This window comes from Mauremys mutica, chromosome 26 (assembly GCF_020497125.1).
Source record: "Mauremys mutica isolate MM-2020 ecotype Southern chromosome 26, ASM2049712v1, whole genome shotgun sequence".
Classification (NCBI taxonomy): Eukaryota; Metazoa; Chordata; order Testudines; family Geoemydidae; genus Mauremys; species Mauremys mutica.
In genome coordinates, this window is record NC_059097.1 from 15,754,977 (window position 1) to 15,765,945 (window position 10,969).

Sequence of the window (10,969 nt, forward strand, 5' to 3'; positions counted from 1 at the left end):
GTCAGAATAGGAGGGAAGCCATGAGTGACATCTGCCATAATGATTCCACATCTGCAGGGAACAATCCTGAGCTTGGAGAGCTCACAGGGTCTTTGTAGGGCATCCCAAATGTTTCCCGCATTCCTAAACAGTTGTTGAGTTGGTTTAACCAAGTCCTCACCTGTGCAGGCAGCTCTCGGGAGCACTTCTTTCTCAGAGGCCTGGAGGTCCGGGACCCACGGCTCTTCCCCTTGTTCCAGCTGCGAGATCACATCAGGTTTGGAAATTGGAAACCCTACTCCAGGCAAAGAAAACAAGGGAGGTCAGTGGAATTTGTGGGATACTTGTCACAAAGAATATTCCATGGTTGTAATCCCTGCTCATTTTTAAGCAGTAAAATACCAAGGCCAACTTCCTTGGCTCAAAGTGGCAGAAGAGTTAGTATTATTATTATAAATCATCCTCTCTGGCAATAAATCCGTTATCAATGGTTGTGGTTGTGAAACCCTCCTTTCTGTATTGTTTTATCTTTATGGTCATCGCTTTTACCTTGTTAATCAGTCTGGTTCTCTAATTGCTGTAAAATTCATGTCGCTAGGTGTGAGTAAATTACGTAGTGGGATATAATTGGTTAGAGAATTATGTTAGGATATGTTAGAATTGTCAAGTATCAGGGGGTAGCCGTGTTAGTCTGTATCCACAAAAACATCAAGGAGTCTGGTGGCACCTTAAAGACTAACAGATTTATTTGGGTATAAGCTTTCGTGGGTAAAACAACCTCACTTCTTCAGGTGCATGGAGTGAAAGTTACAGGTGCAGGCATTATATACTGACACATGAGGAGGAGGGAGTTACCTCACAAGTGGAGAACCAGTGTTGACAGGGCCAATTCAATCAGGGTGGATGTAGCCTACTCCCAATAATAGATGAGGAGGTGTCAATTCCAAGAGAGGCGAAGCTGCTTCTGTAAGGAGCCAGCCACTCCCAGTCCCTATTGAAGCCCAGATTAATGGTGTTAAATTTGAAAATGAATTTTAGTTCTGCTGTTTCTCTTCGAAGGCTGTTTCTGAAGTTTTTTTGTTTAAGAATAGTGACTTTGAAATCTGTTAGAGAATGACCAGGGAGATTGAAGTGTTCACCTACTGGCTTGTGTATGTTACCATTCCTGATGTCCAATTTGTGTCCATTTATTCTTTTACCTAGAGACTGTCCGGTTTGGCCAATGCACATGGCAGAGGGGCACTCCTGGCACATGATGGCATATATCACATTAGTAGACGTGCAGGTGAATGAGCCCTTGATGGTGTGGCTGATGTGGTTGGGTCCTCTGATGGTGTCGCTAGAGTAGATCTGGGGACAGAGTAGGCAATGAGGTTTGCTACAGAGATTGGTTCCTGGGTTGGTGTTTCTGTGGTGTGGTGTGTAGTTGCTGGTGAGTATTTGCTTCAGGTTCGGGAGTTGTCTGTAAGCGAGGACCTGGCCTGCCTCCCAAGCTCTGTGAGAGTGAGGGATCGTTTTCCAGGATAGCTTGTAGATCGTTGATAATGCACTGGAGAGGGGCTGTATGTGATGGCCAGTGGTGTTGTATTAGGTGGAGCCTTTGTGGGAGGTGTGGGATTTACCTGAATAGGCCTAAGGAGACAATCCCAGGTCAGATATTTCGCACCCTCATTTTGAGAGACTAATGAGGAAACACAAGCGGGTGGAATACGCCACAGGATTCTGAAAGAAGGAAGTCTGGGGGAGGCTCTAGCAATTAGTTTGCTATGAAGTATCTCAGCAGTTGGATGCATTCATATATTAGAATGATTAATAAATCAGTGATGTAAATCATGAGTATTGAGGCTTGATGCTTAATTATGGACTTCCCAAAGGCCAGGTATGGTTTGGGGCAGCTATTGACATTATTGTAATCAGAGCAAAGGAGCAGATGTGGTATATCGCCATCCTATTTCCATAAGGAAGCAGAGAAAATACCTCTCCTAGTGACCAGTTTTTCATTTTGTCAGGTCCCCGAGACAGTGTAAACTGAAGCAGGGCCTCCCGTCTGATGGTCTCCCTTGCGCCTCGATCTTTGTTTCCAATGGTGTCCATAGCTTGTAAGTCCGCACCGTGCAAGCCCCTCTTTACTATACTTCTCTGACTCTAATCGTTACGTGTATTGATCCTTGCCTATGATTTCAATTATAAATCAAGTGTCTGTGTGTTTCACCCAATTTCATCTCCTCCAGTAACGGTGAGTAGCCATGTACAAGGGCGAGCTGCACCCCAACACGTCATCTTATCGGTGTAAACACTGTCCAGGCTACACCACCAGCCTGTGGCATCATCAACAAAGTGCCCATTTGTGCCTGGGAAGGGGCCCTGCTCTGGGCGGGAGGATGCAGCAAGGACTCAGGGTCGGTGGCCGGGGTCGCTGTGCACAGAGATGGGGAGGTTATACGGGGAGGGGGCTAATGAGTGAGAGACCTGCAGGATTAAACCCTGATTTCTCTTGCTTAACAGAATTCACTGGCTGATGGGGTGGGCTCTCTGTGCTAACAGCTATTAGCAGGTCTTTCTTCTCCCAGCCAGCCAGGTAATTTGCATCAACACAAACACTAGCTTTTAACTTCTTAGCTGCTATGGATTTTAGGGCTGGACTTTGTCTTACAGAGATACCACACAAATCCAAAGGGGCTGAGCGTGAGAGCTGGCTTGCTCTCCCCTGGATCCTTAAGAGTTCAGCCATAAAACTGTTCTGCTCTGAAACACCAGTAACCCAATCTGTCCTCAGCCCCTGAAGCACAGACTGCTCACTTACAGATTCAGCATGGAGACATTTCTGTTCCAACACCTTTGTCTTCCCAACACGCTGGCCACACACAGCCACCTGGTTATACGGCTGCTTAACTTTCTTAACAGCTCCTACTCCATCTGAGGGCTTGGCTACACTTACAAGTTGCAGCGCTGGTGGAGGCTTTCCAGCGCTGCAACAACACCCCGTCCACACTTGCAGGGCACAACCAGCGCTGCAACTCCCTGGTTGCAGCGCTGGCTGAAAACCCATCCCGGCAGGGGTATAAGGAGTGCAGCGCTGGTGATCCAGCGCTGCTCAGCAGGTGTGGACACTCACCAGCGCTTTACCTGTCCTCCAGGGAATAAGGAGTTATCCCAGAATTCCTGTTCAGCCACTCTGCACATCAGTTTGCACTCTACTGCTCTTGCCTCAGGTGATCCGCCCTTTAAATGCCCCGGGAAATTTAAAAATCTCCTTCATGTTTGCTGCAGCCAGGTGTGGAGTGCAATCAGTTAATCAGTTACAGGTTACAGGTAACCATGCCTCCACGCGGCAAACGAGCCCCAGCATGGAGCACTGGTGAATTGCAGGACCTCATCAGTGTTTGGGGTGAGGCATCTGTTCAGGCACAGCTGCGCTCCGGCCGTAGGAATTACGATATCTTTGAGCAGATAGCAAGGGCCATGCTGGATCGGGGCCATGATCGGGACGCAGTACAATGCAGTGTGAAAGTTAAAGAGCTGCGGAGTGCCTATTACAAAGCCCGAGAGGGGAATCGACGATCCGGAGCTGCCCCCACGACCTGCCGTTTTTACAGGGAGATGGACGAGATACTTGGGGGTGACCCCACTGCCAATCCTAGGATAACGATGGACACTTCTGAGCAGGCTGGGGGACAGGAGGAGGAGGCGGAGGAGGCGGCGGAGGCGGAGGCGTGGGGGGGGGAGGAAACCGCGAGTGAAGCTCCTGGCATGGGGGAAGAAACCGCAGATTCCCTGGAGGCATGCAGCCAGGAGCTCTTCTCAAGCCAGGAGGAAAGTACCCAATCGCAGCAGCCAGCAGTTGCAGAAGGACAAGCAGAGGAGCGGGTTACCGGTAAGCGGCTTTTATTTTCTGGGTGAAATGTTTCTGGAGAGGAAGGGGGGTTATGGATGCATGCATGCCAGCCTCTAGATGTGGAATAGCCCGTTGATGTGGTCTATCACGTCGCGGTAATCTGCTTCAGTTATCTCAGCAAAAGCTTCATCCAGAGCGTGGGCAATATGCCTGCGCAGGTTTATAGGCAGAGCCACTGTGTCCCTTGTCCCAGTGACGGTGACGCGTCCGCGCCACTCTTCTGCCAGTGGTGGGGGGACCATTTCTGAACACAGGCACGCCGCATAGGGTCCCGGGCGGAATCCACATTGCTCTAAAAGAGCCCCCCGCTGTTCCCTAGTGACTCGCAGTAGGGAAACATCTTCCAGGATTAAGTCCTGTGAAAAATGTTGGGAGACTCTTTAGTGAAGAGATAGGGAGATAAGATCACCCCTGCATCTGCATCTTCACTCAACCCCTCTAGCACTCCAGATTACCCGAAGCAACCAGCTCCCCTCTATCACCCAAGCCCCACTTCTCCCTATATAAGTAAGCACTCCTCACTCACCATTTCGTGGCTTCTGTTGTGTTATGCGTGTGGGGAAAAGAATGCTAAAATGAGAACTCACTCCCTCAGTGTAACAATTCATGTCTGGAGATAGTGGATACAATGCTGCCCGTGTTAAATGTTGTCATTTCTGTGTTTCTACAGTGACCTTGACTACTGGACTGCCCAGATGTTCAACATCACAGAGGCTTCAAAATTTGAGAAAAAATCCCCGCAAGAGCAAAGAGGACATGATGAAAACTGTTCTTAATCAGTCTGCTCGAGAGAGTAAAGAATTGAAGGAGTGGCGAGAGAAAGAAAGCAGGACCCGCAAGAGAAATGCAGTGGCCAAGAGGAAAAGCACGGAGCGGCTGCTAAGCATCCTGGAGCGCCAAGCGGAGTCTATAGAGTCACTCGTTGCCATGCAAGCAGAGCACTACCGTGCTACTCCCCCACCCGCCCCGTCCTTTGTGCCTTGTGCCCCAATGTCAGCTCAAACCACCTTTCCCCAGCATCCAGGTTCTTACCACCACCAGCTGCCTCCAACACCTGTAAGTTCCCCAACCAGCCCTGATACCTACCACCACCCTTACCCTCTGCATTCAACCCCCATCACCATGCAGTATATGAACCCTGAAGTGCAGGATTCATTAAACAGCACTCCAGACAGGGCATATGCAAACTTGTGACTGTACAGTTCACCAACCCACACCCCTGCCCTCTTGTGTTCATGAAATGTTGTGTGTCTGTCTGTCTGTCTGTCAAGGAAGTTTTTTTCTTTTCAATAAAACAATTCTTGGCTTTGAAAACAGTCTTTATTATAGCAGATAGTGAAAGATACCTTAGCCCAGTAAAGAAAGAGGCACTGCAAATCATATTATTATTATGGATAATAGAATAACAGTGTAAGCAGTGCAATTCACTCCCATGCAAGGCAGCAAACATTACTGTTGGCTTTCAGCCTCAAATTCTTCCCTCAAGGCATCCCTAATCCTTGTAGCCCTGTGCTGGGCCTCTCTATTAGCCCTGCTCTCTGGCTGTGCATATTCAGCCTCCAGGACTTGAACCTCGGTGGTCCATGCCTCACTGAATGTTTCACCCTTCCCTTCACAAATGTTATGGAGGGTACAGCAAGCGCTTATAACCGCGGGGATGCTGCTTTCCCCCAAGTCTAGCTTCCCATACAAACATCTCCAGCGAGCTTTTAAACGCCCAAAAGCACACTCCACAGTCATTCTGCACCGGCTCAGCCTGTAGTTGAACCGGTCCTTGCTCCTGTCAAGCTTCCCTGTATAGGGTTTCATGAGCCAAGGCAGTAACGGGTACGCGGGGTCTCCAAGGATCACAGTGGGCATTTCGACATCCCCTACTGTGATCTTCCTGTCTGGGAAAAAAGTCCCTGCCTGCATCTTCCTGAACAGGCCACTGTTCCGAAAGATGCGTGCATCATGCACCTTTCCAGGCCAGCCCGTGTAAATGTCAATGAAACGCCCGCGGTGATCCACAAGCGCCTGGAGAACCATAGAGAAATACCCCTTACGATTAACGTACTCTGATGCCAGGTGGGGGGGGGGCCAGAATAGGAGTATGCGTCCCATCTATCGCCCCTCCACAGTTAGGGAAACCCATTTGTGCAAAGCCATCCACAATGTCCTGCACGCTCCCCAGAGTCACGGTCTTTCTTAGCAGGATGCGATTAATTGCCTTGCAAACTTGCATCAAAACGATTCCCACGGTCGACTTTCCCACACCAAACTGGTTCCCGACCGACCGGTAGCTGTCTGGAGTTGCCAGCTTCCAGATTGCAATAGCCACCCGCTTTACCACCGTCAGGGCAGCTCTCAATCTTGTGTCCTTGCGCCGCAGAGTGGGGGCGAGCTCAGCACACAGTCCCATGAAAGTGGCTTTTCTCATATGAAAGTTCTGCAGCCACTGCTCGTCATCCCAGACTTCCATGACGATGTGATCCCACCACTCAGTGCTTGTTTCCCGAGCCCAAAAGCGGCGTTCAACGGTGCTGAGCATTTCCGTGAATGCCACAAGCACTGTAGTGTCACACGCGGCAGGCAAATCCATATTGATATCATCGTCGGACTCCTCACTGTCACTTTGGAGCTGAAGGAATAGCTCGACTGCCAAACGTGTTGTGCTGGTGACACTCATCAGCAGAGTCCTCAGCAGATCGGGCTCCATTTGCCACAGAAATCGCGATTCACACAGAGAGTAACAGAAAGACACTCACAATGGCGCCAAACGCTGCCGGAAAGAGTGAATGCTGGGATGTGAAGCGATGCACCACGGGGGGCTGGCAAACAGGAAGCGGAATGACCCGCACACTTCCTTCCCCTTCCCACAATACTCAGCACCAAAATGGGACGAGGTGCTCTGTGGGATAGCTGCCCACAATGCACCTCTCAATACAGCGCTGGAAAGTGCTGCAAGTGTGGCCACACTGCAGCGCTGGTAGCTGTCAGTGTGGCCACACTCCAGCGCTGGCCCTACACAGCTGCATGACCAGCGCTGTAACTCCCAGCGCTGCAAATTGTAAGTGTAGCCAAGCCCTGAGACCTTTTCAAAGCTACCCACACTGGATCTCTCAAAAGGAAAGTCAGTGGATCCATTCACAACAGAAAATTTCTGGCTGTTAGGAACTGAAACTTTCTTGATTAAATCACTTTCACACCCTTCAGTTGCAGTAAACTGCTTGCACAAATTACCATGAGGATTTCTTTCCCTATGAGCTTTTCTAAGCAGCAATTCACCCCTCTCAGAAATTCTGCTCTCACCCTCTTCACCTAGGGCTTGCTCTAAAGGAACACTTCCCTGAGCAACCACAGACTCTTGCTGGGTCTCACTTACATCCAGAATCACCTCTGGCCCATCAGGCAGATCTCTACACAATCCCCTGTCAGGCAAACTTATAGACTTCCTAGGTAACAGGTTAGAAGCACTCTCCTTTCCCTGGCCTGGAACAAGTTCAGGAATCTTTTCCTTCTTGCTACAAGTTGTCAAACTGTCAGTAGGTAACACAATTAAATCACCTTCATGCTCTCCTTGTGCCCTGGCTGGGGTATCACCCTGATCAGACAGCGTTGCTACACCCTTTTCCAACCACACATTAGCAACTGGCAAACTACAAGCACCAGAATCGTCTGGTCTCTGGGATTTTGCTATGGCACTAACTGGATGCAACCTAGTCACAGTGCCATTCCTCCCAGCAGACACAAACTTAGGACCATTCCCTTCCTGGGCCTTAGCTGTATTTACAACCAACTCCGAGACAACTGAATCACCCTTAACCATCACAGGCTGAAAGGCACCTTCTGTCTGCTCCACAGACACAGAAAAGCCGGAGACACATTGTCCTTCCCCAGACACACAGCTTGGGATCTCATTTCCCTTGTCCCAGCACACAGGGCTGTTCACAGACAACTGCTTGGAGACTGGGGTAACTTCCTCCATAGGCAAGTCAATACCCCTGACAGACACAGGCACATTTCCTTCACTGTCACATTTCTCCACACAGGACACAGGTAAGGGACAGGGACACTCCTCTTCCACTATCCCTCCCTTCCCAAACTGCTGACTAGACAAAGCCATCAGCTCACAAGGCTGCCTAGGCTCCTCCAAACTTTCCCTACCAGGCACATGGCCACTCCCAATGGATAAGCTGCTGCTTTTTTCACTACACTGAACTACTTCCAGCAAATCACAGTTACCCATTTCAGGTTCACTTCTACAAGCTGCACTAGCCACCAATCCATCACCAATCACAAATTTACCCTCTCCTTCCTCAGTTAGGGCTTTAACCTGACCATCTACTTTAATTTGCTCTTGAGAAACATTTTCCTCACCAATGAGATCTTTCTGCTCTTGATCTAACTTCAGATTCCCTTCTGGGACATCAGACAGACATTCAGAAACTCCACTCACAGACACACAGCTTTTTGGCACAGACAAACCTTTGGAGCAACCCACCTCAGGCAAATCATTGCTCATAATAGATACAGGTTTAAGATCATTCCTCTCCTGTGACTGGCTACCTGGACTGAAAAAAGCTTTAACGTTTTCCCCAATTAAAAGATCTTTAGGCCATAACTTCCTGACGCCAGCTATCACTTCATGCTGAGCCCCATTCCACTCAAGGTGGATACTGGCTAAAGGCACACGGACCGTAAACTCACAGAGGATCACAACACTCACACTCTGATTTGATAAATAATCTTCCTCTTTGACCAGATCTGCTTTAACAAGAGTGATGTTAGAAGCCATAATTTGCCCTAAACAGCTTTTTCCATTGACTTTTACACTCTCTATGAATTTTCCATTACCACTCCCATACATAGCACTGGCACAATTTATGAGGCCACCCTCTACTGAACCCACAGTAACAGCATTGACATAAAAGGTGGCACTGTTGGGGTACATTTGGTTACCCCCAGACAACTGCTCAGAGTTATACAACATACCAACATTGTTACAAACTGGCCTTTCAAGAGGATACAGTCTCTGCCGTTCTTCCCTTGCTTTTTTGACTTGCAGCTGAAGTCTGGCAGTTTCTTGTTGCATCTTGTGAGTCTCCTGCTGCATCTGTTGAGTTTTCTCCTCAGCAGCCAGCAGCTCCAGACGCCCCTTACGAGCTTTTTCTTCTCTCTCAGCAGCCTCTTTTTCTCTCTCAGCAGCCTCCTTCTCCAGCTGGGCCAAGGCTTGCGTCTCTTCCATTCGAATTTCTGCCAGTTTTTGCTCATATTCAAACCGCAGGCTGTCTCTCAAGGCTTGCAGTTTCCTTGCTTTTCCTGATGCTTTCTGTCTCATGGTCACTGATCTTTAACCAACCAAACTCTCAAACCCAAAATTCGAATTTGGATAGTGTGGGGTTCTGACCCAAAGCTTAATTGACCTCGTTCTGTGGATCCAAGCACGACTACGCCACTGTGACGGTGCGGTTCTGGCGGGACCCAACTGAGAGTGCCAATTCAGGACCAATTGCTCGAACAGGGCAGTCTCAGCCCTAGGCTGGGGTTTTTCCACCTCTAAGGCAAACCAAACCAGCCAGACAAAAAGGACTTCGGTCTCACCCCACTGGCTAACCACAAGTCACACAAGCAATTTCCTTAGACACCCCAGTCTCCCAGTATCACCACCAGTCCCACTCGTCCTGGGGATGAATGGTTATGAAAACCAACACCCCAATAAAAGAAAAAGGTTCTGTCAATCCCAAAGGACCAAGCCCCAGACCCAGGTCAATATACATATCAGATCTTACCCACAAATCACGCTGTTGCCAATCCTTTAGAATCTAAAATCTAAAGGTTTATTTATAAAGGGAAAAAGGTAGAGATGAGAGCTAGAATTGGTTAAATGGAATCAATTACATACAGTACTGGCAAAGTTCTTAGTTCAGGCTTGCAGCGGTGATGGCATAAACTGCAGGTTCAAATCAAGTCTCTGGAGAACATCCCCCGCTGGGATGGGTCCTCAGTCCCTTGTGCAGAGCTTCAGCATGTAGCAAAGTCCCTCCAGAGGTAGAAGCAGGATTGAAGACAAGATGGAGATGAGGCATTAGCCTTATATAGGCTTTTCCAGGTGCAAGAACCTCTTTGTCCTTACTGTGGAAAATTACAGCAAAATGGAGTCTGGAGTCACATGGGCCAGTCCCTGCATACTTTGCTGAGTCACGAGGCGTGTCTGCCTTCTCTCCATGGGTCAATTGTGTAGCTGATGGTCCTTAATGGGCCATCAAGCAGGCTAGGCAGGGCTAGCACCAATTTGTCTGGGATGTTTCCCAGAAGCACAGCACCAACTTGAAATACAGACAGTATAGAGCCAATATTCATAACTTCAACTACAAAATGATACAGACATACAGACAGCATCATCCTAACCTGCAACCCATAACCTGGTCTTAGACACCTTATATGACCCCCTTTACCTAAGATTTGGTGCCACTACAGGACCTTGGTTGCAACCCATGTTCTATATGGTGCCAATTTATATCAATAACGTCACAAGGCTCTAAAGCAACAAGGCTTGGGCAGGGATTTGGGGTTAAAGGTCTGGGATCCCCCACAGCTCTAGATCCCCAAACCTCTCCTCCCTCCCACTGACCCACCCAGCCCACTTCCCGGGTGCCCTTCCCCCACACTCCCCTCCCCTTCTTCCCATTACTCTCAGCCGGCACCACCTCCCGGCACCTTGGGAGCTTCTTGTGTTCCCTCCTCGTCTCTCACAACCTCCCCCCTCCCTGCTGCTTCTTAGCTCTAACCCTGCACACACCCTCCCCATGTCCTGGCACCCCAGAATTATCTACTCCCCCCTTCTCCTCCCCTCCCACAGCTCTGTTCTCCCTTCACCCGTGGGGTCCTGAATGGGAACATTATTCGCTCTCCTATCGAAAGAGGAGCTCATCTGACTGTCACACAAGCCAGGCATGAGTCACACACCTATTCACTCAATTTAGAATTCTACAGACGACGTATTTTCCTCTTACACTGAGGAAAAGGCATGAAAGCTACAGTGATTAATGTAGTTATTAATGTAGCCAGTAAGGATACATTCGATGCAGTTTTTAAATGACTGATGGCACCAAA

At 49.0% G+C, this 10,969-nt stretch overlaps 1 protein-coding gene across 1 annotated transcript in view; it reads right to left on the reverse strand.

Annotated features, from left to right (window-relative positions):
* The window catches only part of LOC123356631, an 871,996-nt gene extending 871,780 nt beyond the window's left edge, over positions 1-216 (reverse strand). The window contains exon 1 of the mRNA XM_044999988.1: positions 161-216. The gene's annotated coding sequence lies outside the window, so the exon portion shown is untranslated. The remainder of the gene's footprint in view (positions 1-160) is intronic.
* Positions 217-10,969: the final 10,753 nt, after the last annotated feature.